This window comes from Capsicum annuum, chromosome 3 (assembly GCF_002878395.1).
Source record: "Capsicum annuum cultivar UCD-10X-F1 chromosome 3, UCD10Xv1.1, whole genome shotgun sequence".
Lineage (NCBI taxonomy): Eukaryota > Viridiplantae > Streptophyta > Magnoliopsida > Solanales > Solanaceae > Capsicum > Capsicum annuum.
In genome coordinates, this window is record NC_061113.1 from 189,676,219 (window position 1) to 189,691,883 (window position 15,665).

Consider the following 15,665-nt stretch of genomic DNA (forward strand, 5'->3'; position numbering starts at 1 on the left):
ATATATATATATATATATATATATATAGTAAAATCATGAATTCAATATTATTAATTTTTCAATACATAAGTAACTTATAATAATTAATTGCGGGTGATACATTAAAATCATGATTGAAGCAGCAGAATCCAGTCAATTTTTTTAAAAAAAATTGTTAATTATTATTATTTACAGTACTTTTTATTTCATTTTCAAATAATATATGTGGTTTTATATTTTCTTCTGTCCCGTCCTAATTTATGTGGCACTAATATAATTTTGATAGTCAATCAAATATTTTATGTTGACATATCATTTTGTTATTCTTATTTTTCTAATACATAAATGACTTATAATAAGGAGTGATGTAGTAAAATCATCGTTCGAAAGACAAAATTTTAATTTAAAACATTAAGAGTTAATTTCGCATTTTATGTCTATTTTATTTTTCACTAAATATTATTTATTTTCTTAATATCTAGATGACTCATAATAATTAATTAAGAGCGATTGATTATGTTATTACTATAAAAATTACTATAATTTTATCATAGCCAATAGTAATCATCGATAATTCACCAAAATAGTATATTAATTGAATACGAGATGCTATATTTGCATATGCAAAATATGATATTATTAAACATTATTGGATAATGCATTATATTTATCTTTCGCAATAATAAAATTTTACTATATATTTTTCTTTATTTCTTTTTAACTTGATACATTTTAACCCAACACAAATTCTAAGAAAATATTCATTAGAAATTTATTTTATTAAATTAAATTTATTAATTTTGTACTTTAAAAATTTAAAGTTAAGTTTAAATATTAGTATTTCTATATAAGAAAAAAATATTTTTAAAATTTAAATTTACTAAAATAAATAAAAATATTAATTTTCTATATAAAATTTAATTAAAATAATAAAATTGATTTACTTTAAATATTTAGTTGTAATTAATTAAGATAATTTTTAATTTTGTTATGATTTATGGTGCACCGATAAAATTTTGAGAGTTGAATAGAACTTTTATCTATTTTTAAAAAAGTATTTTAACTTTTTAATTATTGTGATTTATAATAATTTTTAGTAATTATCAAATATTATATTTACTCATTGTGTCCCAATTTATGTGGTTTCGATACAATTTTGAGAATCAACTAGAATTTTTATATATCTTTTAAATATAAGTTGTTAATTATTATGATTTGCAGTACTTTTTATTTATCTCAATTTATGTGACATTGCTAAAATAATGAAAGTCAATAAAATTTTTATATGTCTTTTAAATATTTTAAGTTATTAATTATTGTGATTCGTGGTAACAAATTAGTTTTGAACATGAAAGTCAATTCAATAAATAAAAAAAATTTACTTCAAATATGCAGTTATTATTAATCAATATAAATTAATAGAATATATTACATATTTAAATCATTATGATGAAACAATGAAACTATTATATATTGGGGCATGGTATGTAATTAAGTCGGAGTGGAGGAATTCTTTGGTAATTTCATGAGAGGTGGTCGAAACCACCTCTTCTATATAACAGAAATATAGTACTAGAGGAGCATGGCCCGTGCCATCACGAGCCCAACTTTAAGATATTTTTGCTATGTACAGCAAGTTAAATTGATATTAGTTCAAATTATGAATTATAAAATATGAATAGATAAAATATATTAACTGTTTGGTAGTATTTTTCAAGGAATCAAATCTTACAAGATAATTATGTATAACTTGCTCATATAAATAACAAAAATTGATGCATATAGAAGTCTATATATTTAATCATATGATTAAGATTTGTTCATTAAGTAGAAAATATGAGATTAAAATTGATACATAAGACTTGACACTTGTTATATAAAATAGAGAATAATTGTTGAAAAAGATGGGTTATCTAGTCATTGCATATTACATCACAAATGGGTTGCAGTTAATAACCCGCATTGTATTCCCTTACTAAACCGCCATAAATATCATTTGCTTTCATTTTCTCCTTCTCTTTCATTTGTCAACTTGTTCTTTGAAGTTAAAACTAAATTAATATTTTAAATTCAAATTTTAAGTGTTTCGAAAATTATATAGAACCATCTTTCATATTGATTTAAATTATTTGACCTTGAGAACACGATAAAACATACTTATGTAGATATTTTATTGAACTTTGCTTTTGTATATTCTCCTTTCATTTAAACGTGGAATCATTTGTTAAAGTGTATAAAAATAATATTGATAGAATGTATTAATAATGTTTGCATTAATAATGTTTGCATTAATAATATTGGTATTTATGCTTACATTAATTCTTATATACTGTTTGATGTACTGTATTAGAACTTGCATTTTCAATTTTGATATATTTAAAAAAAATTTTAAAAAAAGATGGATTGCATATACATCCTAAGATTCATCCGGGATCAAGAGTCAACCAAATATTATATCGTTTAAATTTTTAAGTTGTTAATTATTGTGATTTATAAAATTTTAAAAAATATATATAATAGATCAAATTATTTTTAGATATTTCAAGTTTCTAATTATTGTAATTTATAATATTTTTTATGTAATTTTTAAAAAATATATGCTATTTTCCTTGTCCAAAGTTTTGTATCATTGATAATCAATTATATATTTTTTAAATAATTTAAATTTTAATTATTGTGTAAAACCTTTTCTACTCCAATTTAAGTGACTTGATACTTATATGACCATAATAATTAATTAGAAGTTATATAGTAAAATCACGATTGAATATATTAGGAAAAAATTAAATTAGGTGAAATTGTAGTAACAAATAAGAAAGAAAGTAAATTATATGTATGATATGAAATTAAATAAAGAATAAAATTTATTTAATTGCATCAATTATAACTAATTTTTACAACAAATTATCATCCTACTAATCAATTTACTTAAATATATTTTAAACAATTTTATACATAAAAAAGATAAATAAGATTGAAAAATAAATGGAAGATAGATAACCCACATATGTGGAAATATATGTGGAAATATATGCAAGACCATGTGTGATAGCATTATAGTAAATTTTTTACATGGCATTACTTGTAATTAAAGAGAAAAATATGGACTTTTATTCAAACTTTTGATAAGGTTCCAATTAAATTGAGCTTATAATTTATTGTAATGACTTTAATACCCTTAAGTATGAATTTAAAGACAAAACTACCATGTTAAAACCACCTCTTCTATAATATAAAATAAAGACTAGTGTGCCCGTGCCCGTTCTACGCAGAGCGAAGGAATGTTTGCATGTAAAGCAGTTATGTTTCATAATATATGATTTACCAACTAGCAAGTAAAGAGTAATATAAGTGCGAAAATAGTATAGTATAAATTATATTGAAGATACATTATAAATATTGAAAGACAGAATACGAAAGCAATGTGTTAGCAACATTTTTTGTTTTCATTGGAGTTGATGGCTCCATTTTTTGTTTCATCATGAGCATAGTTTGGTGTTCACTTTGTTGTTCGACCTGTTCAACAGAAGTGGAATCTTTTTTTTTACTTCTTGCTTCCTTCTTTGATATGGAATATGGATGGTGCACGAAGAGACGGCATGATTCCTTCTTTGATATGGAATATGGATGGTGCACGAAGAGACGGCATGATGTTTCCTTTCACTTTGTTGTTCACTTTGTTGTTCGGCCTGTTCAACAGAAGTGAAATCTTTTTTTTGCTTCTGGCTTCTTTTTCTTTTTTGATATGGAATGTGGATGGTGCAGGAAGAGACAGCATGATGCTACCTTTCAACCCTTTCCCACACTTAAATCCTCAATATTTGTCTATGTGGCCAATCAGTGTAGAATCAGACAAAATGTGCAAAGCAGATCATAACAATTATAAGTGTTCTATAAGATTACAACAAATCGGGTTTTTTCAACTTCTAAAATTCTTTAAGGCAAAATAGATTGGACCAGGGACAACATTCCAAAAACTGAAAATGAAGTCATCACATTACAGGTTAACTGAAGCCGTGTAAAATAGTTGTTAGCCCTAAGAAATAGATCATTTGATGTTCGTACCTTTGCAAATGTGTTTCCCAGTACATTTGTTGCCAGTAATTTGTGCATTCACATTCTACTTCTTTTTCTTTTGTTGATCCGGTAAATGATTTACTCTTGAAATTCTTACAAAACCGACAACAGGGAGGCCACGGAGTTTCATAAGGATTTTTCCACTCTTCCTCAAAATTCAGATTTCATGTCCTTCTGTTGCTGCAGCCTACATTTCCCAGAAAGAATAAGATTCTAAGTTATTTTTGAGATTCTACATATCTTTACTCTAACATACCACAAGATTCAAAAGTCATTTAACTTTCTTAAATTAACTCTATATCAAGTCAAAATCAAACAAATCAAATTCAAACAGAGGGAGTAACTAAATTAAAGATGATCAATTTGTAGGCTTACCTTCATGTAGATATCAATATGAGGATCTGGTTTGATATTAGCAGGTTTCTCTTTTCTTGATAGTTCAGTCAACATCTCTACACAAATTTTAAGTAAAAAGGACTCGGTAAATGAATATTTATACCTTTCACTATGAAACAGATACAAAATTCACTTGTAAAACTAAATTTTGTTTAGAACATTGATACAAGAAAACACTAACCAAATGTAGAGCCAACATCTTGCAGAAAATTCTAAAGTTTCCCTTACAGTCATTTCTCCAGTATGCAAGTCATGTTGACTGCTATAAACAGTTGTTTGTGGCACAAATTCATGTAGTTCATGTCCATCATAAGTGACCTTACCAGTAACCTGAATTCAGACAGAGATTGAGAAATACTTTTATCGAAAAATCTCACTTTTAAAGCAGGATCAAGTTTTGCAGTGAATACAACAACAACAACAACAACAACAGACCCAATATATTCCCACAAAGTGGGGTCTGGGGAGGGTAAAATGTACGCAATCCATACCACTACCTCCGAGGAAGTAGAGAGTCTGTTTCCGATAGACCCTCGGCTCAAGATAGAGAATAGTATACCAAGGTCGTAATGATACATGAAACAGGTTGTATAGCATAACAAAAATAAGAGATAAAAAAATAAGAACACCAAGTCTCAGAGAAATGGGAAATAAGAGAAATACGAATAATACGGAATATGAAATAAGAACATAAATACCCATGTGGTAGTAACATGCCCTCACAGGCCTAAAACACCCACCACACCCAAACTACCCCATCACCTAGCGATTACCTACACACTCACCCTAGCCACCTACCCTAATCCGCGACCTCCACGCCTTCTTGTCTAGGGTCATGTCCTCAGTAATCTGAAGCAGTTCCATGTCATGCCTAATCACCCCCCTCCAGTATTTCTTAGGCCTACATCTACTCCTCTTGAAGCCATCCAAAGCTAGCCTCTCACACCTCCGAACAGGGGCATCCGTGCCCCTCCTCATCACATGCCCAAACCATCTCAACCTTCCTTCTCGCATCTTGTCCTCCACCGAAGCCACTCCCACCTTCTCCCGGATAATCTCATTCCTAACTTTATCCTCTCTAGTTAGTCCACACATCCAACACAACATTCTCATTTCTGTCACCTTCAATCTTTAAATATAAGAGTTTTTGACTGGCCAACACTCCGCTCCATACAGCATGGCCGGACGGACTGCCACTCTGTAGAATATGCCTTTAAACTTAAGTAGCACCTTCTTATCACACAACACTCCCGAGGCAAGCCTCCACTTCATCCAACCTGTGCCAATACGTTTAGTGACATCCTCATCAATCTTGTCATTCCCCTGAATCATGAATCACAAACCCCAGATACTTAAAACTATCCTTCTTACAAGCATCCTGAGAATCCAACAACACCACCACACCGTCCTCCTGACTCGAGTCACTAAACTTGCATTCCAAATACTCCGTCTTGGACCTACTCAACCTGAACCCCTTAGATTCAAGAGTTTGCCTCCAAACCTCCAATTTCTCATTCACCCCCACCCCCCACCCCCCGCGTCTCATCAACTAGCACTACATTATTCGCAAATAACATACACCACGGTACCTCACCTTGAATACTCCGCGTCAACACGTCCATCACCAACGCCAAAAAGGAACGGGCTAAAAATTAATCCCTGATGCAAACCTGTCTCAATCGAAAAATGCCCTGAGTCTCCTCCCACCGTCCTCACCCGAGTCTTTCCTCCATCATACATGTCCTTAATTGCTCTGATATACGTCACTGGAACTCCTCTCACCTCTAAGTATCTCCAAAGAACCTCCCTAGGGACTTTGTCGTACGCCTTCTCCAAATCGATGAACACCATATGCAAATCCCTCTTCCTTTCCCTAAACTGCTCCACCAATCTTCTCACCAGGTGGATTGCCTCTGTCGTCGAGCGTCCAGGCATAAAACCAAATTGATTCTCCGAAATGGATGCTACCCTCCTCAAGCTCCGCTCAACCACCCCTCTCCCAAATCTTCATAGTGTGGTTCAACAGCTTAGTACCCCTATAGTTATTGCAACTCTGAACGTCACCCTTATTTTTATATAACGGAATCAACGTACTCCATCTCCAAGCCTCAGACATTCTCCCTGTCTTGAAAATGGCGTTGAACAAATCAGTCAACCACCTTAAGCCTACCCCACCAGCATACTTCCAAAATTCCACCAGAATCTCGTCAAGCCCCGCCCTACCTCTCCGCATCTTACGAATAGCCTCTCTGACCTCCTCTACCATAAAACGTCTCCATTAACTGAAATCACGGCTCTCCACCGAGCTCTCCAACTCCCCTAACACAATGCCTCTGTCCCCCTCCTCATTTAAAAGTTTATGAAAATACTCCTGTCATCTCTTCTTAATGTGCCTATGTTCCACCAAAACTCTACCGTCCTCCCTCTTAATGCACTTCACTTGATCGAGGTCACGCCCCTTCCTCTCCCTAGCCTTAGCAAGCCTATACAACCTATTTTCCCCTCTTTTTCCTCCAACCCCGCGTACAAGTTTTGCAGTGAATGCTAATAAAAAAGTAGTAGTCAAGTTTTCCAGTGATAACAAAGTTATAGTCATTATATATATAGTAACCTCGACATTTCTTCCTGTAGCTTTCTGGATCATCCATTGCACTTTATTTTGCCAGCTCATGGCTCTTCTAGGTACATGTTGACACGATATAAGCTTATTCCAGACGGTTGCTGCATATGAGCAAGTGAACAGAAGACGGTCCAAGCGCTCAATCCTCTATACATTCTGGAACTACATGGGTGTGACAAAAAGAAATGAGGGATCGTAAAAAAATTCAAAAGCAACTAAGCAGATACTTACTGGATCTTTGTTACATTCACTTCGTCAGGAAAAAATTCAAAAAATTTGGAATCATTGTTTGCTATTTAGTCTATTTGAAAAGGATTTAAGTTAAAGCAAACAGATTGAATACCTTTCAACCATAGAGCAAAGTTGGTCGTAAACAAATAGAAGCCTCTAGGAACAAAATATCTTCATAGTTGAACCAAAGTGTCTGTTTACGTTCATCATTCACTTAAAGCATAAGATTTGAAGGATATGAGGACTACATAACCCTAAAAGCAAGTAATAAGTGGTAGATGCTCGAAGAAACGCCAGCAAGACAAAAAACAATTTTTGTTGAAGCTGGTAACGGCCAAAACAAAAAACATTTCCAATTACTAATTCCTAGTAGTTGGAAAATGAATTAGACTGACATTACACAAATTCGGAACTTTCCTGCAAATGGTAAAAAGGTTCAAAATGTGTTATTTGCAAACAGACTATTCAACCACATTAAGCTAAATCAAGAATATTTTTAACCTTTCTGCTTAACAAACAGAAAGTAGTAAGAGATCTATCAATATCAAGCTTACAGGGTTCTTGTAATTGCGCACATTAATCAGCTCAGGTTAAATTTACCAAAAAATTATGAGCCATGTTAAATTAACTTAATTAACAGTGGACATGATCTCAAAGTTACATCTATCAACAATTATGAGCCATGTTAAATCAACATAACTAACAGTGGACATGATCTCAACATCCAGTAACACATAGGACACGTTAAGCAGGGCTTACATCAAATGTATTTCACTTGAATATAAAATATACTGCATAATACAAGCAAGCGGAAAATTCGGCACGAACACAATAGTTCAATGACTAAGCAAATCTGTCAGAAACAGGTAATTGAGGACCAAAGGTACAAATAAAATGAATGTACCTTACAAGGAAAAAGGAAATCCTTGGGTTTAAGAAATTCTGATATAGCAATGTGTAAAAAAACTCAATTTTAACATCCAAACAATGTATAAGACTATTTTTAACAAAACAGGAGTGCGGACAATACAACAATGAAATCCAGATTTTACCTTGTTAAAGTGTTCATATTAGCGATTACCCAGGCCAAAAACGCCATAGGTAAGGTGCTGCAGCCAGACACCCCGTTCTTGTCCCTAAAATATCAAACACAAACATAAAGTTCCACTCAAAGAAAAGAAGCTGCTCCGAAAGAAACATATTTAAAGAACAATGATGCACATAACTCCTTTTTCTAACTTGGTGAACCACTTGTAAAATCTTTCAGAATTTCTGGTGCATCTTCTCCACACATGTGCAAGCCCAGAACTTTGTTTGATTTTGCACATACTATTAATTTCATGAAAACCCAATCTGGAAGACCAGAAATAGTAGCCTTTAATGGCCTAAAATTTGTCGTATAAGCATCAGTGTCACCATATTCATTGACGGCCTGGGAAAACAATTCAAATCATTAACCAAAACATTTAATTGTCAACTCACAAGTTTTCGCTACCATACCTGTTCTTCTATCAGACCAACTATCCCAATAGGTGGGTGGGAAAATACAGCACATGGTACATTCCTATTTGGGAGAAAAGGGCACTCAGATTAGGGAGCAGTTATAGATGTTTCTTTTTAAACAAACTAACATTCAGCTGTAAGAACTTATGCATTTCACGTGGTAGAACTATAGATCTTAAAGCACATTGTACCCATTTGTAGTTGAAAATTATTGGACTAATGGGCATTAGTGCTTATCAAACTTTTAAGTCATCAGATGAATTTTCAGAAGAAAGAAGAGGTACCTATAATTGGGTTTTGTGGGTTCACCAGCAAAAATAGTTTTTGCCAATGCTCCTCCCTCCATCAAATCAACTGGAGAAATTAATTCTATCAGTAACATCTCCAACTGCCCAAATTGATGGCACTGATGTACGAGAATACTCGTCAACCTGTAAAAACAGTTTGCAAATGAAACTCTCATTCAAGAACACATGCACTAAATAGTTGAAGCAAATTAGGGAATAAGAGAGAGAGAGAGAGAGAGAGAGAGAGAGAGGTAGGCAGTCACCTCTATAGCTCCATTCCTTGCCATTTTCACTCCCACCGTATCTAATCCTAAATTCTGTGGATTCAAAAAAAAAGAAACTTAAGTAACTGGTGGTTACAACTTCAATATCCAATCAAAGGAACCAGGGGCGGGGCGGGGCGGGGCGGAGCGGGGTGGAGCTACCCTTGGGCAAGGGGGATCCGAACCCCCTTGTTGGAAAATTATACTATTTATGCATGATTAAAATAATTTTTTATGCATATATAGAAGCAAAATAACCAACTTTACAGGATCACCAGTCCAACCAAATAATTTAGCATTTAGTTTGCAAATGAAACTCTCATTCAAGAACACATGCACTAAATAGTTCAACCAAAAGAAGAATCTAAAGATAGAAAACTAACAAAATTCCATCAAAATTTCCATAATAAAATAAAGAGAAAAACAAATAACCTACAATAATCGAAGCAGTGTGCTCTTTTTTGCACCTAGAGGAATTTCCACTTTTTGAAACCTGTGACATCAACATTTTGCAATCATTATATTCCAACTATATAAATCATAAATATTTAGATATTTCATGTATTGAGAAATCCAAATTCACAAACTATGAAAAAGGGTAGACCTAAAATATTATAATCAACAACCTCGTGGTACATCTTTAGAAGCTAAAGAAAAAAAATGAGAATAAACACTATTAATTTGTACCAACAAAAAATCACAGGCTTATTAATATTAAACTGAATGAACAAATATGAAGTTTCAATTCTCGATTCAGAAAAAATACAGATGGAAATTAAAAGGGCACGGGAAGCGAAATGGTTCTTGTAATCTGATGTTTGATCGAGATCTGAGAGGAAAAACACCAAACTTAAGTAAAGTGTTGGCTGAATCGGAAAACTACAGTGAAATGAATAACTGATAAGTAAATCAAAGTAGTATAGAAAGTGAAAGAGGATCGAGAGACTCACCGATCGGAGGAAGAGGAAGAACAGTAAGTTGGTGAAGAGTGAGCAACAACAAATAGATTGATCTCAAATGAATCCACGATGATGATGATGATGATGATGGCGCCGCTGCCGTTGTCGTCGCAGATGGTGAAGATAGAGATAGTGAAGGTGGAGGTACAATTTAGCTAAAACATTGTGGAGGATGATGAGGTACACTTTTAGGGAAGTGGAGTAAAAGTGGGAAGATTCAAGAATGTTAACAGGTGGAAGGAGAAGAGCCAATGAGTACCCCCTCTGGAAAATTACGGAGGTACGATTGATACAAGACAAGATAGTAGTTACCCTTTTCACTTATATATGAGTAAAAAGAAAAGAAAAGAAATAATAAAAATATTTTAGATAATTGTAAGAGAATATACATGTTATTTTCATAATTGTAAACGTAAAAATATCAATTCAATAAATAATTTTTTTTAATAATTAATTATCTTGACACTCATACGATTCTCTTTGTATAGCTATCAAATCACTGTACTCATCTATACTCAGTCGTTGTAATACACAGAAGAATTTGAAAAGGTGCATCAAGTAATTTAATATAGACTTAATTCAATCGACTAATTTAATACAAATTAAATTCTTCTATTGATGCACATTATATCCTACTGCTATAAAATATTCAGGAAAATAGAACTTCTCCTTAGGTTATACTATCCAAGAGTTTGCTGCTAATTGGTCTTGAACTTTGCCTTTGTTCGACTATTACTTTTGTTTGGAGCGACTCTGTTCATACCACAAAGTCCACGACCATAGAGGCATAGACGGAGGCCTTTTGGGACAAGGTTAATATTTTTTTAGATATCGATATGTAGATGTTGAATATTTTTACTTTTTTATATTAATATAGTATTTGTGCAATGTGCAAAAAATAATAGAGAAAGAATTATGATAAATTATATCCTCCAAAAGGGTGAAGCGAGGTGACTCTTGATCTTGGCTCGAAATAGGTATAATTATATAAGAATTTGAAGAAAAAGGATATAATAAACAGAAAAGCACCAACAAACATTAAATTTGGTTGGGTGCTTTGATTTAAAATTGGTGTTGGAAACTTTGAAGTGAGAGTGTGTGGGAGTTCAAGACTCACTAGAGTCTTTTTTAGGTATATTTTTAGTTCCTTTTAGCCGCGGTTTGACACAAATCCCAACGCTACTTTTGTTTTACCTTCTTCTTTCTTTTTTTTTTTCTTATACATAATTCACTATAGCATAAAAAGAAAGCAGTTCGGCTTCATAAATAAAGAATTAAAGATTCCAAAGTTTGACTCTTCAATATTTTTTATTTTTTATTATTTTTTTTACCCCTGAACATAAACTTAATCAATCATTTTTTTTGTCTTTATAGGTAGTGTTTTTCATCAAAGATTCACGATGTTTATATGATATTTCGACATGTCCTAATAACTCATGTTAGTTATGCCCAATTTTTGCCTACAGATGGATCAAGTTGCCTAATGTGTTCCAACAGAAGCAGTAAAGAAAATAAATAATGAACACGATAGTTTTATGTGAAAAATATCCGACTCATAAAAGGTGTAAAAAACTACGACCTATGTCTCTACAGGATTTAACCTCAACTTCACTAAACACAATGAGCCTCTCAACAAAAGATTACAAACTCTGTAATCTAAGAAATTATAAACTCTAATTCCTAATGTTCAATAATCTCCCCAGACTGTTGAAACTCACTTCAAGTTCTCTTACTTGATAATCAGATTACAAAACTATAGCAACCCTAGGAACTAACTCTAATTTATAAAAACACACAAACCTCTCAAAGTTTATGTTCCCAAATCTTTGAGTTATCCCAACTCGAAGTCTAAACTCCTATAACAATTTATAACACACTCACACTAAGAAAGCATGAAAATTACAACTCAATATACTTCCTAATATATATTAACTAGAATAGAAGAATGTTAGACACAAGAATGGATCTGATTCTTCAATCTGGTTCAGTGTATTAGGGACTACTTTGATAGCTAGGGAAATTCTATCAAATATTATTCTTACTTATTTTCTCGTGTTCTCCTTTTTTTCTCTCAGTATTTGTGCATGAACTTTGTTTTGAAAGTCCTTGAATATTTATAACTTCTATTGATTTTCACAACCAAGTAGACATTCAACTCCACAAGGACTCCTATGTTTCTTGGACTCTCTTCTTCATTGTTATAGTCAAACACTAACTCTTTGTCACGATCCAAAAATGAGGGTCATAATGACACTTGTCGCGGAGTACCATGACAAGTAAGCCTATCACCCAAATTAATACCAAAAGAGGAAAAGAAAGAAGTATCCCAAGGTAAGGCTTCTCGAGCGAAGCCGAACCATACAAATAATTATAACAATATGGAAATAATTTATTCAAAATACCAATCATGCCCAAAATTAGGTGTCAAATAGTGTAAGAACTACTAATACAATCCCAGAGTCAAATACATCAGAAAAATAACCACAAAAAAATAATATCTATCTTCGAATACTAATAAAGACATAACTACTATAGAAAGATAGAAGTGAACTTTGAACACATGAAGGTCCAACCGCTACCTTGAAAGCTCCAACAATCACCCGAGTTAAGCAAATTGAGGCGCACTCAAGTTAGGACCTGCACTAAAAGGGTGCAGTAGGCATGAGTATGGTCCACTTGTACTCAGTTGGTAACATAGGCCGACCAAAAAAAGTAGTAAATAAAACATACAAAATATACACTAAGGGCACGTCACCTGCAATCAGAAAATGTCCCACAACGGTAGCCCACACCACTTGCAATAACAGTTCTAATATATCATATATATTGCAACATCATAACAAGATAGAACACAAGTATGAATTATATCACATATAAATAGAACAAGAGGGAACATGCATATACAAGATCATCAAATACAAGTAACAAAAAATAAAATAATTACATAAATGGCAAGTCAATATGGCAGTACAACACAATATAAATGCAATAAAGTAAGTGCAATGTATATGATGATAATAAAGATGATGATGATGATGATGATGATGCACGAGGTCATCACACAACCTCTGAGATCATCGCACAATCCCCGTATATACCTACGGAGGCAAGCCTCCCAACGCAGGACCTATGGGGGGTTCTTCAACCCATATATAATCCACATATCTCATATCTTCTTTTCAGCACATTCCTCATAAAGGATTTTATAAGGTATTACAATATCTTCTCCCCGGTACTTCTCTCGGGGAGGGTTTTATAAAATGTGTTGCTAGTTTTTCTTAGATGTTGTCACGGTGATACCAATGTTTCATGAATGAGTATGATATGAGGATGTAATTCTCACAACCAATCACAATGAATATTTCCACAACCAACCCCAATGATACCATTTCACAACCATGTGAGCCAATATCTACTCATTATTTTCGTTTCATCCATGAATTTTCACATGTCTCATATACCAATAAGTATAAATATATCATAGTACACCAATGATACCACATTAGGCATTTCAACAATACAATATAATTAATTATTCACATGTATTTAGGGCCATCAATATCACATGGGACTCCACACAGCCACACACATCACATAATATCTTAATTTCGATAATTACATCACATATAGGCCCCTATACGGGAACAACACATAGATAAACATTTTTCATGATTAGTTTTCACCCTTAATATTTATTTTGTACCATCATTTACTACCCAACCCATTTTGAAAGAGTTAAGTCATAACCTATCTTGAAAGTCGAAATCGATTCACTACACTTTGAACCTGCGACTTTTCTTTTCATTAATAATTTCAAACTCAATTAAAAATATCAAGTATGGAATCTATGTGTTAAAACAAAACCAACGACACTCATATTGACTGTGTTTGGTTTAGGGTCAAAACGGACCCCTAAAAGGAATTTTAAAAAAAGGAAAAAATTGTAACTTTACTTTAAAAATGTGTTCCCCATATTTTTAGGAATCTATAGCTGAAAACTCAAGTTAAATCGAGTCTAAAATGAGGTTCAAATTGGCAAAAAATTATTTTGAAGCTTTACCTAATAAAATCTTTGAAATTTGGGTTAAAATAAAAAAATCAAAGTTGTTTTGAAGGTTAAATTGATGAAAAACTAGTAATTATAAGATAAAAATATTATTCAAGTGAAAAAAAAGTGAAATTTGAATTATAAAGAAATTATGAAGAAAAGGGTGAATTTTTACCTTAAATCCGTAATAAAATCAAGAAATAGGTGTTAATCTAGCTTTCCAAGCTCCCATAAGCTTCACTTTTAAGCTCCCACACTATTTTAGGGTTTAACTCTCAAGAGGAAAGATGAAAGAATGGACAAAATGGATCGAAAAGGGGTAAACAGCTGTTATATTGCAGATTTTCTGCAATATATAGTGCAGATTTTTTTTCTCCTAAGTGGAAAGACTTTGACGGGGTGCTCGGGATTCATTCGGAGTTCGATATATGCAAATGAACTATGCAATCACACTAAATTCGACGTTCCAAATGTGATGGCTATATCAGATTTTTAAGAAAACATCATTTTCACAAAGTTGATTCCCGAAATCACAATTTTTTAAATCAAGGATCAAAATGAGATTTAAAAGCCGTAAAATCACATCAAACATGTTGTCACCCTAAAATCGATTTTTTGGATCTGCTGGTAAAGTAAGATTTTTCATTCGAGGTCATTTCGATCAAATATAGCTCCCACACCCATATTTCCAATTTTCTAACTTTCCGATAATAGGTCGAAAAGAGCTTGAGTGCACTAAGACCCGAACCAAAGATCTACCTAGCCTAAAATTGATATTCCGGAGCTGCTGGTGTAGTCCGTTCAGCTATCCATCACACGAATCAAAAGATATCTACATAAGTCCAAAATAAGACTCTCAAAACCATCAAAAACCACAATACGCATAAATGGTACCAAAATGCATCGAAAGTCATGTCAATCACCCCCACACCCTAGAAATACCATAATGCAACTATAACTAGGGGTAAAATAGTCAAATCATACAAAATCACAAATTTCATCAAATTTTTAGGTCGTTACATCATCCAACACTAAAAATCTAGTTTGTCCTCAAACTAAGACAAAGAAATACCTGAATCAATGAAAAGCTGAGGATAAGAACTATGCATATCTGACTCGACCTCCCAAGTAGCCTTGTCTACAGGTCGATGTCGCCACTAAACCTTAACCACCGGGATAACTCTAGACTTTAACTATCTAACATCCGTAGCCAAAATAGAGACCGACTCCTCAACAAAGAACAATCGCTCATCTAACTGAATCGGCTACCGACGAATGATGTGAGACTCATCAGGAATATAG

The 15,665-nt window shown here is 32.9% G+C and overlaps 2 long non-coding RNA genes across 6 annotated transcripts; both read right to left on the reverse strand.

Moving 5' to 3' along the window:
• Positions 1–3,327: 3,327 nt before the first annotated feature.
• On the reverse strand, positions 3,328–8,547 carry LOC107863449. 5 transcript variants are annotated; one of them, XR_001672248.2, is made up of 6 exons: positions 8,356–8,535; positions 7,064–7,234; positions 4,634–4,782; positions 4,432–4,508; positions 4,045–4,243; positions 3,328–3,804 (listed from the first exon to the last, which is right to left on the reverse strand). It is a non-coding gene; the product is annotated as an uncharacterized LOC107863449 (long non-coding RNA). The 5 variants fall into 5 exon arrangements; XR_007053568.1 differs by lacking the exon at positions 3,328–3,804 and adding an exon at positions 3,838–3,956; XR_007053569.1 differs by having other exon boundaries at positions 3,328–4,243; positions 8,356–8,547.
• Positions 8,548–8,803: 256 nt separating this feature from the next.
• On the reverse strand, positions 8,804–10,619 carry LOC107863451. The gene is made up of 5 exons (XR_001672250.2): positions 10,307–10,619; positions 9,793–9,849; positions 9,357–9,410; positions 9,091–9,237; positions 8,804–8,867 (listed from the first exon to the last, which is right to left on the reverse strand). It is a non-coding gene; the product is annotated as an uncharacterized LOC107863451 (long non-coding RNA).
• Positions 10,620–15,665: the final 5,046 nt, after the last annotated feature.